Below are 17155 nucleotides of genomic sequence, written 5' to 3'. Positions count from 1 at the left end.
ACCCGCTGCTTTCACTGGGGCGCAGCGCGCGGGCCCCACCAGCCTGCCCACTGTTGCACCGAGTGGGCACCGCAGAACTTTAAGGAGCGAGGGGAAAGAAAGGCTGGCACCAGGGCGGAGGCAGAGCGCTGGTCAGTTAGGCACAAACCGAAGCAAGGGCGGAGTGGGGGCTGGGAAGAAGGGTCAGAGGTTAAAGGCGCGTGCATGTAAAACCTGCTGGCCCAGGTTCGATTCCCCAGTACTCACGTAAAGCCAGATGCACAGTGTTTGCACCCATGCATTCATTCTCTCTCTCATACATTAATTAACTAATTAAATTAAACAGGAACAGGGACTGGGGAGATGGTTAAAGGCGCTTGAGTTCCCCAGTACCCTTGTAAAGCCAGATGAACAAAACGACCACGTGCATGTGGAGTCCGTTTGCAGTGGCAGGAGGCCCCAGGGCATCCATCCATTCTCACTCACAAACAAATTTTCAAAAAACAGCCAAATGATCATGGCCTTGTTACAAAACCTCATTTGAACTCTTGAAGGCCAGTAAGAATTAGAGCACCAAGCACCACAGATTGTGTAAATGAGAATGAAACCATGTTTGCCATCTCTCGTGGGGAACAGCACCCTGGAGGTGGGGAGGATCTTGGCCAGGTTTAGAGGTGCCCTCAACCTTGCAGACCTCAGATGTCTTCTCACCCTATACTGAGGTTACTCATCACAGCCCACGTTGACACTGGAGCTGAGTGCTGACACTGTAGAAGGGTTATCAGGGTCCTCCTGGCCCCTCTACCTAGCGGTCAGTGGCAAACCAGGACCGCAGCCCAGCTGTTACTTTTTGCTTTTGAAGTATTTAAGCATAAACGGATGCTCAGAGGCTCGAGGCCTCTTCACTGCTTTTCACTCCAGTGTTCCCGCTTCAGGTTTATCCTCCCCGCATGTCCTTCGCACAAATATATGCATGTGAGAATTCTATAGTTAATTCCTATTTCACCTGCTTACCTATTGTTCTGCAAGTTCCTTTTTTTGAACTGTTTGGAAAATCCCCCTAGCAGGACACAAGCCCTGCTTTATGCTCTCCTGGTTGTACAGGGCTCCTGGGTGGATTCCTACTCTCCACCCGGAGGATGGCCAAAGTGCAGCTTCCAACTCGGGATGAGAGTGGGCTTTCTAACAAGCTGTGCTGCTGCTAGCCCTGTTAACTGACAGGCCACGCTTTGGGGAGCAAGAACTTAGTGAGAATATTGTGTATTTGTGGAGAAATGTCCATTAACACAGATTCCTAGATTTCCTAAAGGAGGCACATCAAAAGATAAATACACAGATTTTGGGGTTTTTTAAATTTATTTTTATTTATTTATTTATTAGAAAGGGAGAGCATGGGTGTGCCAGGGCCTCTAGCCACTGCAAATGAACTCCAGGCACATGTGCTACCGAATGCATCTGGCTTACGTGGGACCTGTAGAATTGAACCTGGGTCTTTAGGCTTCGCAGGCATGCGCCTTAACTATCAAGCCATCTCTCCCGCCCCTCTTGTTTTTTTGTTTTTTTTTTTTTGTCAAATCTGCCCCCTCCACACACACACATATGCACACATAGGAATTGTGTCATCTTGTCTCTAATGAAAGTTCTCTGCTTATTCCACCTCAGTCTTCTCCCAAGCCGTTATCTGAATTTCCTGGTAAAATCTAGGTGGTTTTTTTTTTTTTTTTTGAGTTGTTTTGTTTGTGCTGAGTTGAAGTCTAACTGTGTAGCCCAGACTATTCCCAAATTTTCCATCCTCCTGCCTCCACCACATGCATTGCTGATGTACCACCATGCCTGGCTGTAAAATCCAACTTTCACAAAAATCATATGAAAAGGAAGTTTAGCCAGAAATCCCCATCCTATGTTAGCCTTGATACCTGATCAGTTCTCTTATACCTCCAGTGCCATCTGGCCTGTCCTCAGCAAGAATCCTACAGGTGGGTATAGCCAGAATATCCCTCACTCTGATGTTTCCCCTAAGTAATTTTCCATACATCAAAACCCCCTTGCTCCTTGGCTACAAGCCGCATGCTGTACAGGATCTATTGAGAACTGAGCTGCAATTTCTGACTCCCATGGTGCAGTTCCATTGTAGTGATCCTCAATACCTATCACGTCCATCCCTAGTAATGTTTCCCCTACGATGCTTTTGTTAAAAAATTTTAGAGCAAAGACCCTAAGCATCCCAAAGCTCAGCCACTTGTCCCAATTATTAATTAAAAAGACAAGTGAACTGGCTGGGCGACACACGCTTTCAACCCCAGCACTTAGGAGGCTGCAGTAGGAGGATCACCATGAGTTTAAAACCAGTCTGGGGCTACAGAGTGAGTTCCAGGTCAGCCTGGGCTAGAGTAAGACCCTACCTCAAAAAAAAGACAAAAAGACAAAAAGGACAAGTAATGTCGAAAAGCTGAGAAAGGAGAGTCAATCAACACATGTGGGAAAGGGACAGATAAAGGGTCCATGACCCAAGTTCATCTTCAAGGGCCTGAACTTTACACGTAAATAGGGGAAGAACTGGGGGAGTGGGCTGAGGCAGTCCTGGTCATAGAGTGGTCTCGCTGACCAGGGGCTCAGTTCTGGGCCTGAAAGGTGATCCAAAGAGTTCTGAGTGCTAGAGGGGTGAGCTGTTCTCAGGAGATGGTTATTTCTGTCACAGCTATGATCTTTCGGACATAGGGATAATTATCCTCATCTGGCACATGGTTTGTCCTTCAAGGCCAATGTGACTGACTGCAGGTTGAGGACAATGACTGGAGGGACGTCTTTATGAACCCTTTAGGAGTCCGAAAGAGGACATTGTAAAAGGTGACAGCAAGATGCTCCAGTTGCTCTTTCTTTTGTACCTTCAGCTTAAAGAGGGATGAGATAGGTTAGGTATGTTGTTCCAGAAGCATCTAAGCAAAGCCAGTACCACTCGACAGCTGGAGGAAGTAATGCCCTTATGAAAGCGCCCCCAACAGAGGACAGCAAGGGGGCCCCAGTCTCTGCGCACTGCTGCATGCACGCACAGTTGCTGGTCAGTGGTATTCAGTGGTAAAAGAGTATGTAATATGTAGAAAGTTCACCGTAAACATAATGATGTCAGAATGACCAGAGCCAGAAAAAGTCTTTATTTTTCTGGGCCAGGCTTAATTGGTCCCTGCTGCTACCCATGCCTGGAAACAGATGGCTCTTATTTAATAATGTAAGAGAATTTCTGAGGAAATTCCTTAGAAGTTCTCTTATAAATTTAGACATCAGAACTTGTGATAAAAACAGACAAAGCCCTCTTAGTGCTGGAAGGCCATCTGAATTTCCAATCAGGAAACTGGAAGCTAGGCATGGTGGTATAACCCCAAGTACCAGGACTTGGATGTACAAACAGGCCAATCCAAAGTTCAACAGCAAGCTGGGCGTGGTGGTGCATGCCTTTAATCCCAGTGCTCAGGAGGCAGAGATAGAAGGATCACGGTGAGTTCGAGGCTACCCTGCTACTACATAGTGAATTCCAGGTCGGCCTGAGCTAGAGTGAGACCCTACCTCGAAAAAACAAAAACAAAAGTTCAAACAGCAACATAGGGAGAAACTGCCTCCAAGAAAGAAAAGACTTTGCACAAATCTTGGTCATTAGAACCAAACAGAGCTGATTTTACTCATGTATGTGGCATTCTTTTTTCTAGTAAATATTTTGTTTTGTTGTGTTCTATTTGGAGTGAGGGATGCTAGGGAGTGAACCGAGGCTTTGCACATACTAAACACGTACTCAGCCACTGAGCTCCATCCCCAGACCTGAAGGGTTCTATGTATGAGGAAAAATTCCTTTTAAAGTGATGAATAGAATAGATTGACACAAGCACACTCAGAAAGAATGCTGCCAGGGCTGGAGGGATGGCTTGGTGGTTATGGCGCTTGCCTGCAAAGCCAAAGGACCCAGGTTCGATTCCCTATGACCCACATAAGCCTGATGCACAAGATGGCACATGCATCTAGAGTTTGTTTGCAGTAGCTGGAGGCCCTGTCACACCCATTCCCTCTCTCTCTGACTCTCTGACTCTCTCATAAATAAATAAATAAATAGCAGATCCTGAGGAGAGACTCAGCCCATCGCACCTCACCAGGGCCCCAACTGAAACCAAGAGTAATTGGGGAAATGAGCAAGAGTGCTGCTTTCTTGGTGAACCTGGTACCAGCACAAGGGTGAAGGAGATAGACACAGAGAACACTCAACTCCCACCAAACCAGAGATGCAGAGACACAGAGGCTCCGAGACCTGATCACTGAAGCAGACCTAAAATGAACCCAACATGGCTCACGGAAATTCACAGAAGAGGGGGCGGGAAGATTGTTAGAGCCACACGGGTCATTATGCACAAAGACATTGCCTCTTACCCATAACTGAGGGCTAACTCCACAATGCACAACCCACATTCCCCAACGAGGAGGGTCCCTGCAGAGGGGGGAGGACAGGGAGGAGGCTAACAATGGTAGCCACGTGGCTGTATACACACTGTGTACATAACTAATAAATCAATTTTTAAAATTTTTAAAAAAGAATGCTGCCATTGAATGCAGAGCACAGAAAACTATAAAGCTATCCTGTATGGTGTATATTCTGTCCTGCTGGCACAGAAAGAATAAAAATATTCTCTCAATAGCTGTATTTCATCCTTACACACATTTTGTCATTGAATAACAGTATTTGCTCTGTGTGAATTTTTCAAAATAATGTATACTGAGTAACTTGGAAAACCTGACAAGCATATATACCTTGACATCATCAGTGGTAAAGGTGGGTTTATATTGATTTAGCAATACTTCTTATGAACCAGGGCAGAGTGAATGGATCCAAGTCAAGCTAAGTGTCTAAATAATGAACTGGAACCTTGAGAGAATATAAACTTACCCAGGGAATTAAGCCACCCATGATTAGTTCAGTTGCTCGGTTGACCCGACTTGCTTGAATGCATGCTTGCCACACATCTGTAATGTGAAACTGAGATTAGTCTGAGGTAGAATAACTCCCCTTCTGGAGGGTACATAAGTTCCCAGAAATCCTGTGTTTCCCATGAACAACAGAGAAGTTATCTAACTGGCATCAGCAAGACCTCACAGCAATGTCACAATCCTTGCCAGCTCTTCATGTCAAGTATTCCAACAGTTATTCTAATCCCATGACAGTGGTCACTCCCAGTAACTCATCCAAGAAGCCTGGTTGTATCATGAATCACTTCTAGGACACAGAGAAGGCAGACAGAAGAGAACATTACAAGGCCATAAACATGGGCAAAATGTATGTTACATTTGATTAAAAAAAAAAAAAAGGGCTGGAGGGATGGCTTAGCAGTTAAGGTGTTTGCCTGCAAAGCCAAAGGACCCAGGTTCAATTCCCCAAGACCCACGTTAGCCAGTTGCACAAGGGGTCGTGTGCATCTGGAGTTTGTTTGCAATGGTTGGAGGCCCTGGCATGCCCATTTTCTCTCTCTCTCTCTGTCAAATGAATAAATAAATAAATAATAACATTTTTGCTTAAAAAAAAAAAAAAAGGTACTCAGAAGGACAGTTTGAAACAAAACCCTGTTCACGTTAGCAATATGCTGTAACGAGAGCGTTGAACCTCCCACTGCTCCAGAGACAGCGAAGAGGAAAGAAAGTGTTTTAGTGACAAGCTGACATGTTGGAAGATGCATGGATACCTGTAAATTTTATACAACCTCTCTTTTAGGAATGTTACCTCTGCCTCAGGCAAGTAGGCCCTTAGGGTCTTGAGAAATGGCCAGTTCTGGAATGTAGCTTGCAAGTAACTTGCTCAGCTGCAAAGTCACTGTGTCATCCAAGACCTGTGACAAAGAAAGCTTAAGGTCTGTATATCTGGTTCTATCACAAGAAGGCTACACTTTTCACAACCACCTTTTAATTGGTGGACTTGCTAGCTGGCTGTTCTTTGCTTCTACCAGCCACAGGGACCCCCTATTCCAAGTGGACCCCAGGCTTCTCCGCATTTCTTCTGGAAGGATGCTGGAATGGGCCCTAAACTCCAGCCCAAAACCACTCCACCTGCACTGTCTGTGAGGCTAGGCCAGGCCAGGGACTGTGGCTCCCATGCTAAGTTCTCTATAGAGTTTAGATTCTTTCCAATTCCTCGCTAATGCCAAGCACACACACCACCTTGTTTCCTTAAATAGCTTTGTCAAAAAGAGGCTTCAAGCTGGGCGTGGTAGTACATGCCTTTCATCCCAGCACTTGGTAGGCAGAGGTAGGAAGATTGTGAGTTCCAGGCCAGCCTGAGACTGCATAGTGACTTCTAGGTCAGCCTGGGCTAGAGCAAGACCCTACCTCAAAAAACCACACACACACAAAAAGGCTTTACTTGGGTTCCCCTTTCCTTCTCTGTTGCAGTGTGTGCTTGACTCAGTTCCCCACAATGTCCTCTCACACCATTTTAGGATCAAGTGATTGTGGCTGGGAAACTCATCAGTAGGTTTGGATAAACGCTGGTAATGAAATCGGGAACAAGAGGCTACACAGTTCAATAGTAAGTGTTTGTTCACCATATATACGACCCTAGGTCCAATCCTCAGTACCACATACACACAAAAAAAGTAAACTGGACTTAATGAAAATCAAAAAACCTTAAAATAATCAGGTACAGGGATGGACAGATGGCTTAGTGGTCAAGGCCCTTGCCTATGAACCTAAGGACCGAGGTTCAATTCCCCAGGACCTATGTAAGCCAGATGCACAAGTGGTGTATTCTTCAGGAGTTCATTTGCAGTGGCTGGAGGACTTGGTGTGCCCATTCTTTCTCTCTGTAATAAATAAACAGTATTTAAAAATAATAATAATCAGGTACAACTCCAAGAGGTGACACTGCAGTGGATCAAGTGGGATGTGTAAGGAATGCACAGGAGATGGCACACATATAATGGGGTGTCAGTATCATGGTTTGAATATAAACTATCTCTTCAAGATTAATGGGGAAGAAGAAAGGTGTTAGAAAGAAGCTGAACTGTATATGAGGGGAGAGGGAGAAGAAGAGATGACTGGAGGGAATGGGCTCCTCCCAAAGCTCATGTGTTGAAGGCTTGGTCCCTGGATGGCTGATTCAGTCCCGGGGCCATGAATGGATCAAATGGCCTTTCTTCTAAGCAGTGGGTTCATGCTTTGACAAATCTGTGGTGTGGTGTAATAGATTTATTATAACAGTGGTAGTAGAATGTAGGAGTGGGGCCTGATTAGGAGGAATCTGGGGGTGTCTTTGAAGAGCATATGCTAGCTTAGACCCTTCCTGTCTCCCCCTCCCCCAGGTGTGCTTCCTGGGTACTGAACAGCCGTCTTCAGCCATGCTCTTATCCATGATGTTTCCGCCTTGTTACAAGTCTGAAAGCAGGGAGGCTGTCCTCCCAGGCTGGCCTTGAAATCCTGATCCAGGCGTGCACCAACACACCCAGCTAGCTTCCCTGTAGATAGCACATCTACCTCAAAGACAGCACCTATGGGCAGGTGATTACTCAGCTGTGAGTGACCTACTTCCCCAAAGACAGAAGGCAGCATAGGGAAGAATTCAGCCTCCAGGGACATTGCTTGGCTTGAGCAATAAACACACCCTTCTCCTAACAATGTGCCTTGCAGCCTGTGGGAAGCCTGGGTCTCTCCTGCACATCCGCACCCAGCTCCACACAGTGAACTTGTTTTCTCCTCCCCTTTGGCCAGTGGTTAATCCTGTTCAATGCACATTCCAGTATGTTCTTAGGTAGATCAGGGTCAGAACAGCAAGACAAATGGTGTCCTGTAAGAGAACTTTAGGGAGCAACCCCTATGTGCCATCTTATGCCTATGTATAATAGAGTACATTTGATTAAAATCAGATGCATCATGGGAAGGAACATGCACAGTACAGAAAACATTATATAACCCAAACCTGTCAATCAAACCAGGGGGCCACCCAAACTATGCCCTAGCAACTGATTCATCCTCCCCTGAGCACCCTACAAAGACAAGCCCCAGACCTCTTCCAAGGTCCCTTCCAAGGTCCCTGAGTGCTCTCCGTCCAAGTGGCCCACTGCCCCTTTGGAGTTCATTCAAACCTTTGCTGTTGCTTTGATCTTAATATGGTGCCTGCTGCTTAAGTGCTTGTGTGTGCCTTTCTCCAATTCTTTGAGTAAGACACCAAGAACCTGGAAAGACCAAGAAAGAGAGTCAGAGAGACACTGTGGGGCTCCGATCTGGTTGTCTCACCAGACCTTACTTCCTGAGGACTAAGTTTTCAATGTCGGTTGTCTCTTCTTGGAACTGGCTATCTGGGTAAGGTAGGCCTGGCTCACTAGGGATCAAAATCCTCAGTCTCAGCCTGCTCATTTAAGAGTGGTATTCTCCACAGTGGCGCCAGATGGGCCTCTGATGAATGTGGCCAGGGCTACTTAAGGTGAACTCTTTCTGGTCCTGCTCAGAGGGCAGCAGTGGCTTTGCTCTGAGCCTAGCCTGCTCAGAGGCAAAAGCACCCTTGTTATGAGGTCAGATAAGCACAGTGCAGCCATCCATGCATGACTGGGTCTGTGGTCTGCTGTGTGGGTCATGACGAGAGAAGAGTCACAGTTCCTTAGGTTACCTTCAGGGCCTTGCTTTTCCTTTTCCCACTCTGGAGATCAAACCTAGGTCCTCACACATACAAGGCAAGCACTGTGCCATCAGGTGCATCCCAACACTATACTTTTTATTTTTTAATTTATTTATTTGAGAAAGAAGGAGGGTGAAAGAGAGAAAGAGAGTGAGCGAGAGAATGGGTGCTCCAGGGCCTCCAGCCACTGCAAACGAACTCCAGATGCATGCCCTTGTGTATCTGGCTTACATGGGTCCTGGAGAATTGACCCGGGATCCTTTGGCTTTGCAGGCAAAGGCCTCAACCACTAAGCAATCTCTCCAGTCCTATACTTTTTATTTTGAGAGAGAGGTCCGCTACATTGCCCAGGCTGGCCTTAAATTCATTCTGTAGTCCAGAAAGGCCTTGAACTTTCCATCTTCCTGCCTCAGCCTCCTGAGTAGCTGGGAATATAGGCCTTACATTAGTCAGGATTCTCCAGAGGACCAGAACAGACAGAATGAAAATATGTCATAAAGGGGATTTATTAGACAGGGGTGGGCAGTCCAACATGGCTGTCTAGATGCTGTAAAACTGGAGCGGGAACCCAGTGGGAACTCGGTCCATGGGACTGGATGCCTCAGCAGTCGCAACCTGGTGCTAAAGGCCTGGAGGATTCTTGGAGAATGCTTGGTCTTCAGTCTGCATGAGAGGGTTGATGGAGCTGGCTCCCGATGTCCAAGGTTAACAGCTACAGGGTAGACACATGCACCAGAGAGCGTCAAAGGCAGCCGGCAGAGGCTCAGTGCTCTCTCGGAGCTTCTTTCTACAGAGCCCACCACCAGAAGGACCCCCGCTATGGAAAAAGGATTCCTCTCTCAGCTAATCTTTCCTGGAAACACCCTCACAGACCCACCCAAGCTTCCGAATCCGACCAAGTTAACAGCGGAACTCCACAGGCCTGTACCGACAGACCCAAGCCAATCTTGTGGAAAACACCAATGCCATTTGAGACTGTACAGGTGTCTGCTAGTAAACTTTGACACCAAGGGGTGAAAACACTGCACTTAAACCCAGCCAACATCACCGTTTTCTGAACATCACCTCATGAAGAGCCGTGAATGTGGTAGAAGAGATTTACCAAAGAAAACAGACCCTTATGATACTCTAAAACATAATTTCTTTTTTTTAATTAATTAATTTATTTGAGAGAGAAAGAGGCAGAAAAAGAGAATGGGTACACCAGGGCATCCAGCCACTGCAAACGAACTCCAGATGCATGTGCCACCTGCTGTATCTAGGTTACATGGGTGCTGGGGAATTGAACCAAGGTCCTTTGGCTTTGCAGGCAAACGCCTTAATGGCTAAACCATCTCTCCAGCTCCCAAAACACAATTTCTATTGTCCAAGCTTTACTAGGGAGACAACATGACACTGAGTCTCTTCCCTATACATGCATCTTCACACTGCTTGTACCTTGCTAGTGCAGCCGTGGGCACAAATACCCCTGAACAAACAGCTTTCTGATCTGCATTTGTACTTTTGTTGTTGTTGTTGTTTTTGAGGTAGGGTCTCACTCTAGCCCAGGCTGACCTAGAATTCACTATGTAGTCTCAGGGGGCCTTAAACTCTTGGTGATCCTCCTATCTCTGCCTGGGATTAAAGGTATGTGCCACCACACCTGGCACTTTTTAAAATTTGTTATTGTTTATTTTATTTGAGCATGAAAGAGAAAGAGGCAGATATAAAATGGATGCGCCAAGGCCTTCAGCCACTGCAAATGAACTCCAGATGCATGCACTACCCTGAACATCTGGCTTACATGGGTCCTGGGGAATAGAACCTGGATCCTTGGGCTTTGCAGGTAAGCACCTTAACCTTTAAACCATTTCTCCAGCTCCCCACTTTTATTAGAGAGAGAGAGAATCAGCATGCTAGGGCCTCTAGCCACTGCAATCAAACTCCAGATGTGTCTACCACCTTGTACACATGTGTGACCTTGTGCACATGTATCACCTTGTGCTTCTGGCTTGTGTGAGTCTGGGGAGTCGAAACTGAGTCCTTAGGCTTCACAGGCAAGTGCCTTAACTGCTATGCCATTTTTCCAGCCCCCTGCTTTTTGTTTTTTAAATCACTGATTAATTGCTAATGAAATTTCTGTTTGTGTCCCAAATCATGTAACCTTAGAAACTTGTAACCCACCAATAGTGTAAAGAATTCAGGATGGAGCCGGGCGTGGTGGCGCATGCCTTTAATCCCAGCACTCGGGAGGCAGAGGTAGGAGGATCTCTGAGAGTTCGAGGCCACCCTGAGACTACATAGTGAATTCCAGGTCAGTCTGAGCCAGAGTGAGACCCTACCTCGAAAAACAAAACAAAACAAAAAAAAAAAAAAGAATTCAGGATGATGTCAGACTGCCTGTTGTATATGAGAGCTCAGGACCCAGGCTTTGGAAGTTGTCCCCGAGTCCGTGTTGACATGAATTCATTTTCTGATGCTCCACTGTGCCATCACTGAGTGACTCAGAGTCCGGTAACATGAAGACAGGCGGAATATTGTCACAGGCAGCCATCTTTCCTTTCCCCCTGTTGTCCCTATCTCACAAATATGTGAAAGCCCTGCCCCTGAGGAAGGCACTTGGAGCTCCTGCCCATAATCAGCAGCTTTGTGAAGAGACTCTCTTCCATGGCTGCTAGGTCACTCTGGAAACAAACTTTTTCAAAATCTGTCTGAAAGATCAGCTGCCTGAGCAGGCCTGGCTCCCTGATATGTTTCTCAGCCTTTTCTTTTTTTTTTTTCCATAACAAAAGTTCACTTTCCTATCAGTTATCACATCTTCTGGGATCCATTTCAAAATGCAAATGAAGAGCACCGGGTGGGGACAGGGTGCAGCTGACTGGGCCTCGAGGCCTTGAGATTCCAGGCTGTTTCTGAAGGGAGCTGAGCCTTCTGCATGGAGAAGCCCAGCAAGCTTCCCTCAAAGGAGAGTCAGAGAGACTTAGCAAGCTTGACCATGCTAGTGACAATGAATATTTAAAAAGAGATGAATAGAAGGAAACAAAGCTGTCATAAAGAGATGAGCAGGGCAATGCCATCACTTGCTGCCCTGGCACTGGAGGTGCTCTGGGCAACAGAGACTACAATTAGGGTTAGCATTAGAGTCAAGTACCTCCCTGGTCAAATTGAGTGTTCCTGTTGGATGTAAAATGTCCCCCATGGCCTTGCTTAATCCCCAGCAGGTGGTGCCTCGTTCAGAAAGTTTGGGGAGCCTTTGGGAATGGAATCTTGCTGGAGGAAGTGCATCACTGGTGGGGGCCTTGCGGTTTTATAGTCCAGCCCTGCTTGTTCCTCTCTACTGACAAGAAGATGTGATGCCTGCTGCCTGCCCCTCATGCCCTCCACTATGATGACGTTGCCCTTGAGACTTAATTTCCTCCAGTAAGCTACTGGTTGGATGTTTTTCCCCAGCAACGGGGTGATAAGTGCTACAGATTCCCCTCAAGGCCAATTTGGATTACCCACAAAGGGGTTTAATTCCAAAATGCCAGGTTGGACATCCTAGAATGAATGCAAAGGGAGTACAAGATATCCCTGTGGTTTACCTCCTTCACGAAGCTGGCAAGAACATCATCATCCTGTTTGAACGAAAGGAGGACACTCACTCTCTCCGTGTCCTAGTCTGTTTTCTGTTGCTATAATTGAATACCCAAGACCACAGATCTTATAAAGAACACAGCTGTATTTGGCTCAGGATTCTAGAGGCTGGGAAGTTCAAGGTTGAGGTTGAGGGACCGCATCTAGTGAGGGATTTTTCCTTGCTGGTGGGGACTCTGCAGAGTCCTGACATGGTGCCAGGGATGGTACTAGGAGAGGGATGCGCGTGGTCACATGACACTAGAAGTCAAATGTGTTTATGGGGATTTTTGGTTTTGGTTTTGGTTTTTCAAGGTCTCACTCTAGCCCAGGCTGACCTGGAATTCACTATGTAGTCTCAGAGTGTCCTCAAACTCATGGCAATCCTCCTACCTCTGCCTCCTGAGTGCTGGGAATAAAGGGATGTGCCACCACGCCCAGCTCTGTACAACATTTGAGATAGTGCATTAACCCATTAATCGGTTGGTCCACAAATGGTTTACCCCACTTGTGGTCAAGCCATCATGGATAATCTACTCTCAAAGGCCCCACCTCTTTAACACCACGCATGAGAGGTTGATATTGTTTTCAAAATATTTTTTAGTTATTTATTTGCAAGCAGAGACAGGTAGAGAGAAGAGAGCCAAAGAGAATGAATGCAGCAGAGCCTCCAGCTGCTGCAAATAAACTCCAGGTACATGCACCATCTGTGCATCTGTCTTTTCATGGGTACTGGGGAAGCAAGCACTTTAACAGCTGAGCCATCTCTCCAGCCCTGATTCTTTTTTTTTTAAAGAAGGGTCGATTTTGTTTTGTTGGACTCATTCAAAACATCATACCACTCCACCTGCAGTAAAGAACCCAGCCTCGGCTGGAGAGATAGCTTAGTGGTTAAGGTGCTTGCCTGCAAAGCCAAAGGACCCAGGTTCAATCTCCAGGACCCACTTAAGTCAGATGCATAAGGTGGCTCATGTGTCTGGAGTTTATTTGCAGTGGCAGGATGCCCTGGCACGCCCATCCTCTCTCTCTTTGTCTCTCTCTCCCTCTTTCTGCCTCTTTCTCTGAAATAAATAGTTTTTTTTTTTAATTAATAAAAAAAGGACCCCAGCCTCATGTGAGGAAGGACTCTGTTTCCTGAGCTCAAGGCAAAAGCCAGGAGGGTGGACTTGACCGTTTGATCACTCCCGGGGCATTCCTCCATGACTTTTCCCCTGTTCCTCCCCCAAACTCTCCTCCCCCCAAACTCACAGTCTCTTCTGTTTCCCAAGGCCAAAAGCATGTCTAAAGGCAATAAAAGACTTTCACAAGGACTGGGGGATTTCTTATCCTGTGAGTTATCTGAGCAATCGCACAGGGCAAAGTCTTCAGATCATTTTAAGTCCTGTGATAGTTTGATGTTTACCCATTGGCTCTCACAGCTTCATTATGTGAACTCCCTGGTATTGAGGAAGTGATATCCATGACCAACTCCCCCCACCACCCCGGGCCAAGTGTGAGGCTGTTTTGCTCATGGCAGACTTTCTGAGCACTTGCTGCACATAGGCCAAGAGCCATACAAGGGGCTGGCAACAGGAAGAGAGACGACATCATCCCAGCCTCAACACTAGACAGATGTGCAAACAAATAAAATATGGTTCAATATGTGCTACAAGAAGATATACCATGGGAGCTGAAATACAGGAAGAGCCACAGGTTGGGAAGGAATCTCCAGAGGCATGGCCCCCATCCCCACAATGACTGACTGTTGCTCTCACAGCTCATAACCCACAACCCCACAGGGAATACCAGCACTCCCACTGTGGAGGACCCTCAATGGAATGGGGACAGGAAGGAGGGAAATGATGGTACATGATGTGTCCATACAAATATATACTTAATAAAAACTAATAATAATAAAAGATGTACCTTCAGGCCAAATGAGCCAATGGGTGCAATAGTGGCACATCTGTCATGGTGGAGACCAACTGCCCTCTAATTGGACTAGGGTCACACTCCATAGGAGGGAATACAATCTTGATACTGAACACTTAAAACAGGGGTAGTCATGAGCCCTGCGGGTGTAATGTCTGCTGGTGTCTAGCTAAATGTATATATTATGCTTATCAAACTGCCCAGTAAGCACTTCTCTTAATGTTCATACCCTTATATTAATGCTACTCTCACTTTTGGTAGAGAATCTTCCCTTTCAGATGGCAATGACCTTGGGATGACTCAGAAGGCACCATGGTGCTGGGAAGAAGTGACAGGAGTGCTCAGTACTGCAATATCTCTATCATACTTTCCAAGGCTCAGGGTTGATTGTGGAAGAGGTGGTAGAAAGAATGTAAGAGCTAAAGGAAGGGTAGGACTCCTTACAATGTGCTCCCCCCAGACACAAAATGGCCTGAGTATCCATGACCTCACAGTGTCTGACACTACCTACACAAGACCAGCATAATAGGAGAAAGAGATCATGACATCAAAATAAAAGAGAGACTGACTGAGATGGGGAGGGGATATGATGGCAAATCATATTTCAAAGGGGAAAGTGGGGGAGAGAGAGTATTATCATGGGATACTTTTTATAATCATGGAAGTTGTTAATAAAAAAAATTGGAAAAAGATGTACAAATAATAAGCCTACTGAGGGAGAGAGGGGGCCAAGAAATGTATCACACAGTACTTAACACTTATACTGAGACCTGAATAAATGACATGTGAAAGGGAGATATTTCAGCCTACAAACCTGAGAGACATGCAAATGTATGTATATTTGAAGAAACCAATAGTTTACCAGTACTGAGTAGTTAAATATGAGGCACTTTAGTGTAGACACTTGAAAGGTCTTCTGTGGTGAACTCGTGCCCATAAGTTTTCCTCGACCTCTCAAACAGGGAAGTGACTATGCAGTCTTCTAACAGAGCTGGTGGCCATTTACGTCGTCAGTGAGATATGGAGTGTGTGCTCCACGCTGATGCTGCTGAGTGCTGGGAGTGGACCTCAGGCACGGAGACCAAGGCTGCCATTCTTTAGATTAAAGGTGCGAAGACGGACACCAGAAGAGCTATCTACAAAACAGGTTAAGTGGGCTTCAAGCTTGTGGGACAGGTGGGTAAGGCAGGAAGAATGTAGCCTGACCTCAGGCCTCTGACTTGTCCCAGCAGGTGAATGGCAGTGACGACCAGCAAAGATGGAAAAGCAAGAAGGTGAATGAATTTGAAGGGGAAACTTTTCTTTCTTTCCTTCCTTCTTTCTTTCTTTCTTTTTTTCTTTTGTAATGCCAATTCCTAATTGAACCCAGAGTCTCCTGCTTGTTACAAGTGCTCTACCACTGAGCTAAATGCCCAGCCCTCTTTTTACTTTTTGAGACAAGTTCTCACTAAGTCACCCAGGTTGTCCTTAAACTTGGTCGCTGCCCAAGCTGGCCTCGAATTTGAAATCTCTCTACCTCACAAGTAACAGAGACGACAAGTCTGTGCCACCAGACCTGGCTTCAGTTTCACTTTTTTGTGCACGTTGTGCGTGTGAGCACGTGCAGTATGCGTGGTGCATACACCCGTCTACAGATGTGTGTGTCGGTCGCCTGAATACAGAGGCCAGAGGAGAATGTCAGTGTCTCCCTGTACTGCTCATCCAAGTGTCTCCCTAAGACACGTTTCTCACTGAACCCAGAGCTGTTTTCCATCAGGCAGGCTGACCAGTGAGCCCCAGAGATTGTCCAGTCTTCACTCGCTACAGATGTTTCTCTGGGTGCTATTGAATCAAACTCAGGGCCAACCAGGCTTCCATTCAGCAAGAACTTTTACCCACTGGGTCATTTCTCCAGCTCCTGGGATTTTTTAAAAAAATATGTATTTTCTTTATTTATTTGAGAAAGAGGGAGAGAGAGAGAAAGAATGGGCACTCCAGGGCCATCAGCCACTGCAAACGAACTCCAAACACTTGCGCCACCTAGTGCTTCTGGCTTACGTGGATCCTTGAGAATTGAACCAGGGTCCTTTGGATTTGCAGGCAAGATCTTTAATCGCTAAACCCTGAATTTCATTTTTGACATGGAAAGGTGGAGGTTCCATGGAAGGTTCAGAAGAGAGGTCTGGGCACCAGGTGTCAATGTGATGGTCACATGAACATAGCTTAACGTGATAGGCCTCACTGAGATTTTCTTAAGGCGAGGGGGAACCCCCAGGAATGCCAATAATAAGATAAATAGAGAGAAAAGAACCAGAAATAAACCGGGAGAACACAGAAGGGTGTAAACACACTCAGGAAGAAATTATTAAGGATAAGCAGGAGTGGCAGTTTTAAAGGGGCTGAAAGATTTGGGGAGCATGATCAGCCCCCATAGGCCAGAAGGAGTGGCCCTGGTTTAGCGCACAGCCCTTCGAAGTGGGCAGTATCAGGGATTACCTTGGTCCTGTCCAAGGACAGTGAGGGCTGCGGAGGTGGACCAGGATAGAGGCAGAAGCTAGAATCCTCCAGGAACCGCCCGGAAGCCAGCGGGCTTGGAGAAAAGGCGGAAGGCCCGCTGCGGCTGGGGTGGCCTGGCCTGCAAGGCCCGGCGAGCGGGGGCGTGCTCGGGCGGGGCTGGAGGAAATCCCCGGGGGACCGAGCGCGTGGCCTGGGGGACCGCGCGGCAGGGGCGGGGCGGGGAGGTAGCGTGCAGCCCGCAGCCCGACACCCGCGTGAGTCAGGGGGCGGGGAGTGACGAGTCTCCGAGGGCGGGCAGTTCCCGGCTGCAGGACCGGGGAGAACGGCCCTGGAGGGGCCCCGCGCGGTGGGGACGTCCCTGGGCTCGGACCGCAGAGCTCAAAGCACACCTCCTGAGGTCCCAGGCCACCTCCACCCGGTCCCAGCCTGTCCCTGCTCGCTCGGTGCCCGGACTCCACATTCCTGGGACAGGCCCTCCCACCCTCTGGTGTTCACCAAGTCGGAGAGGAGCCCCAGGAGAATGGGGCTAGGAGACCTTGG

At 47.1% G+C, this 17155-nt stretch overlaps 1 protein-coding gene across 1 annotated transcript in view; it reads right to left on the bottom strand.

Moving 5' to 3' along the window:
- The window catches only part of Serpinb6 (serpin family B member 6), a 36682-nt gene extending 19926 nt beyond the window's left edge, over positions 1-16756 (bottom strand). Inside the window, exon 1 of the mRNA XM_045136619.1 lies at positions 16595-16756. The gene's annotated coding sequence lies outside the window, so the exon portion shown is untranslated. The remainder of the gene's footprint in view (positions 1-16594) is intronic.
- Between the last annotated feature and the right edge of the window lie 399 nt (positions 16757-17155).

The sequence above is a fragment of the Jaculus jaculus genome, chromosome 17 (assembly GCF_020740685.1).
Source record: "Jaculus jaculus isolate mJacJac1 chromosome 17, mJacJac1.mat.Y.cur, whole genome shotgun sequence".
NCBI lineage: Eukaryota > Metazoa > Chordata > Mammalia > Rodentia > Dipodidae > Jaculus > Jaculus jaculus.
The sequence above is the reverse complement of the archived record's forward strand: the minus strand, read 5'-3'. Positions and strand labels throughout refer to the sequence as shown.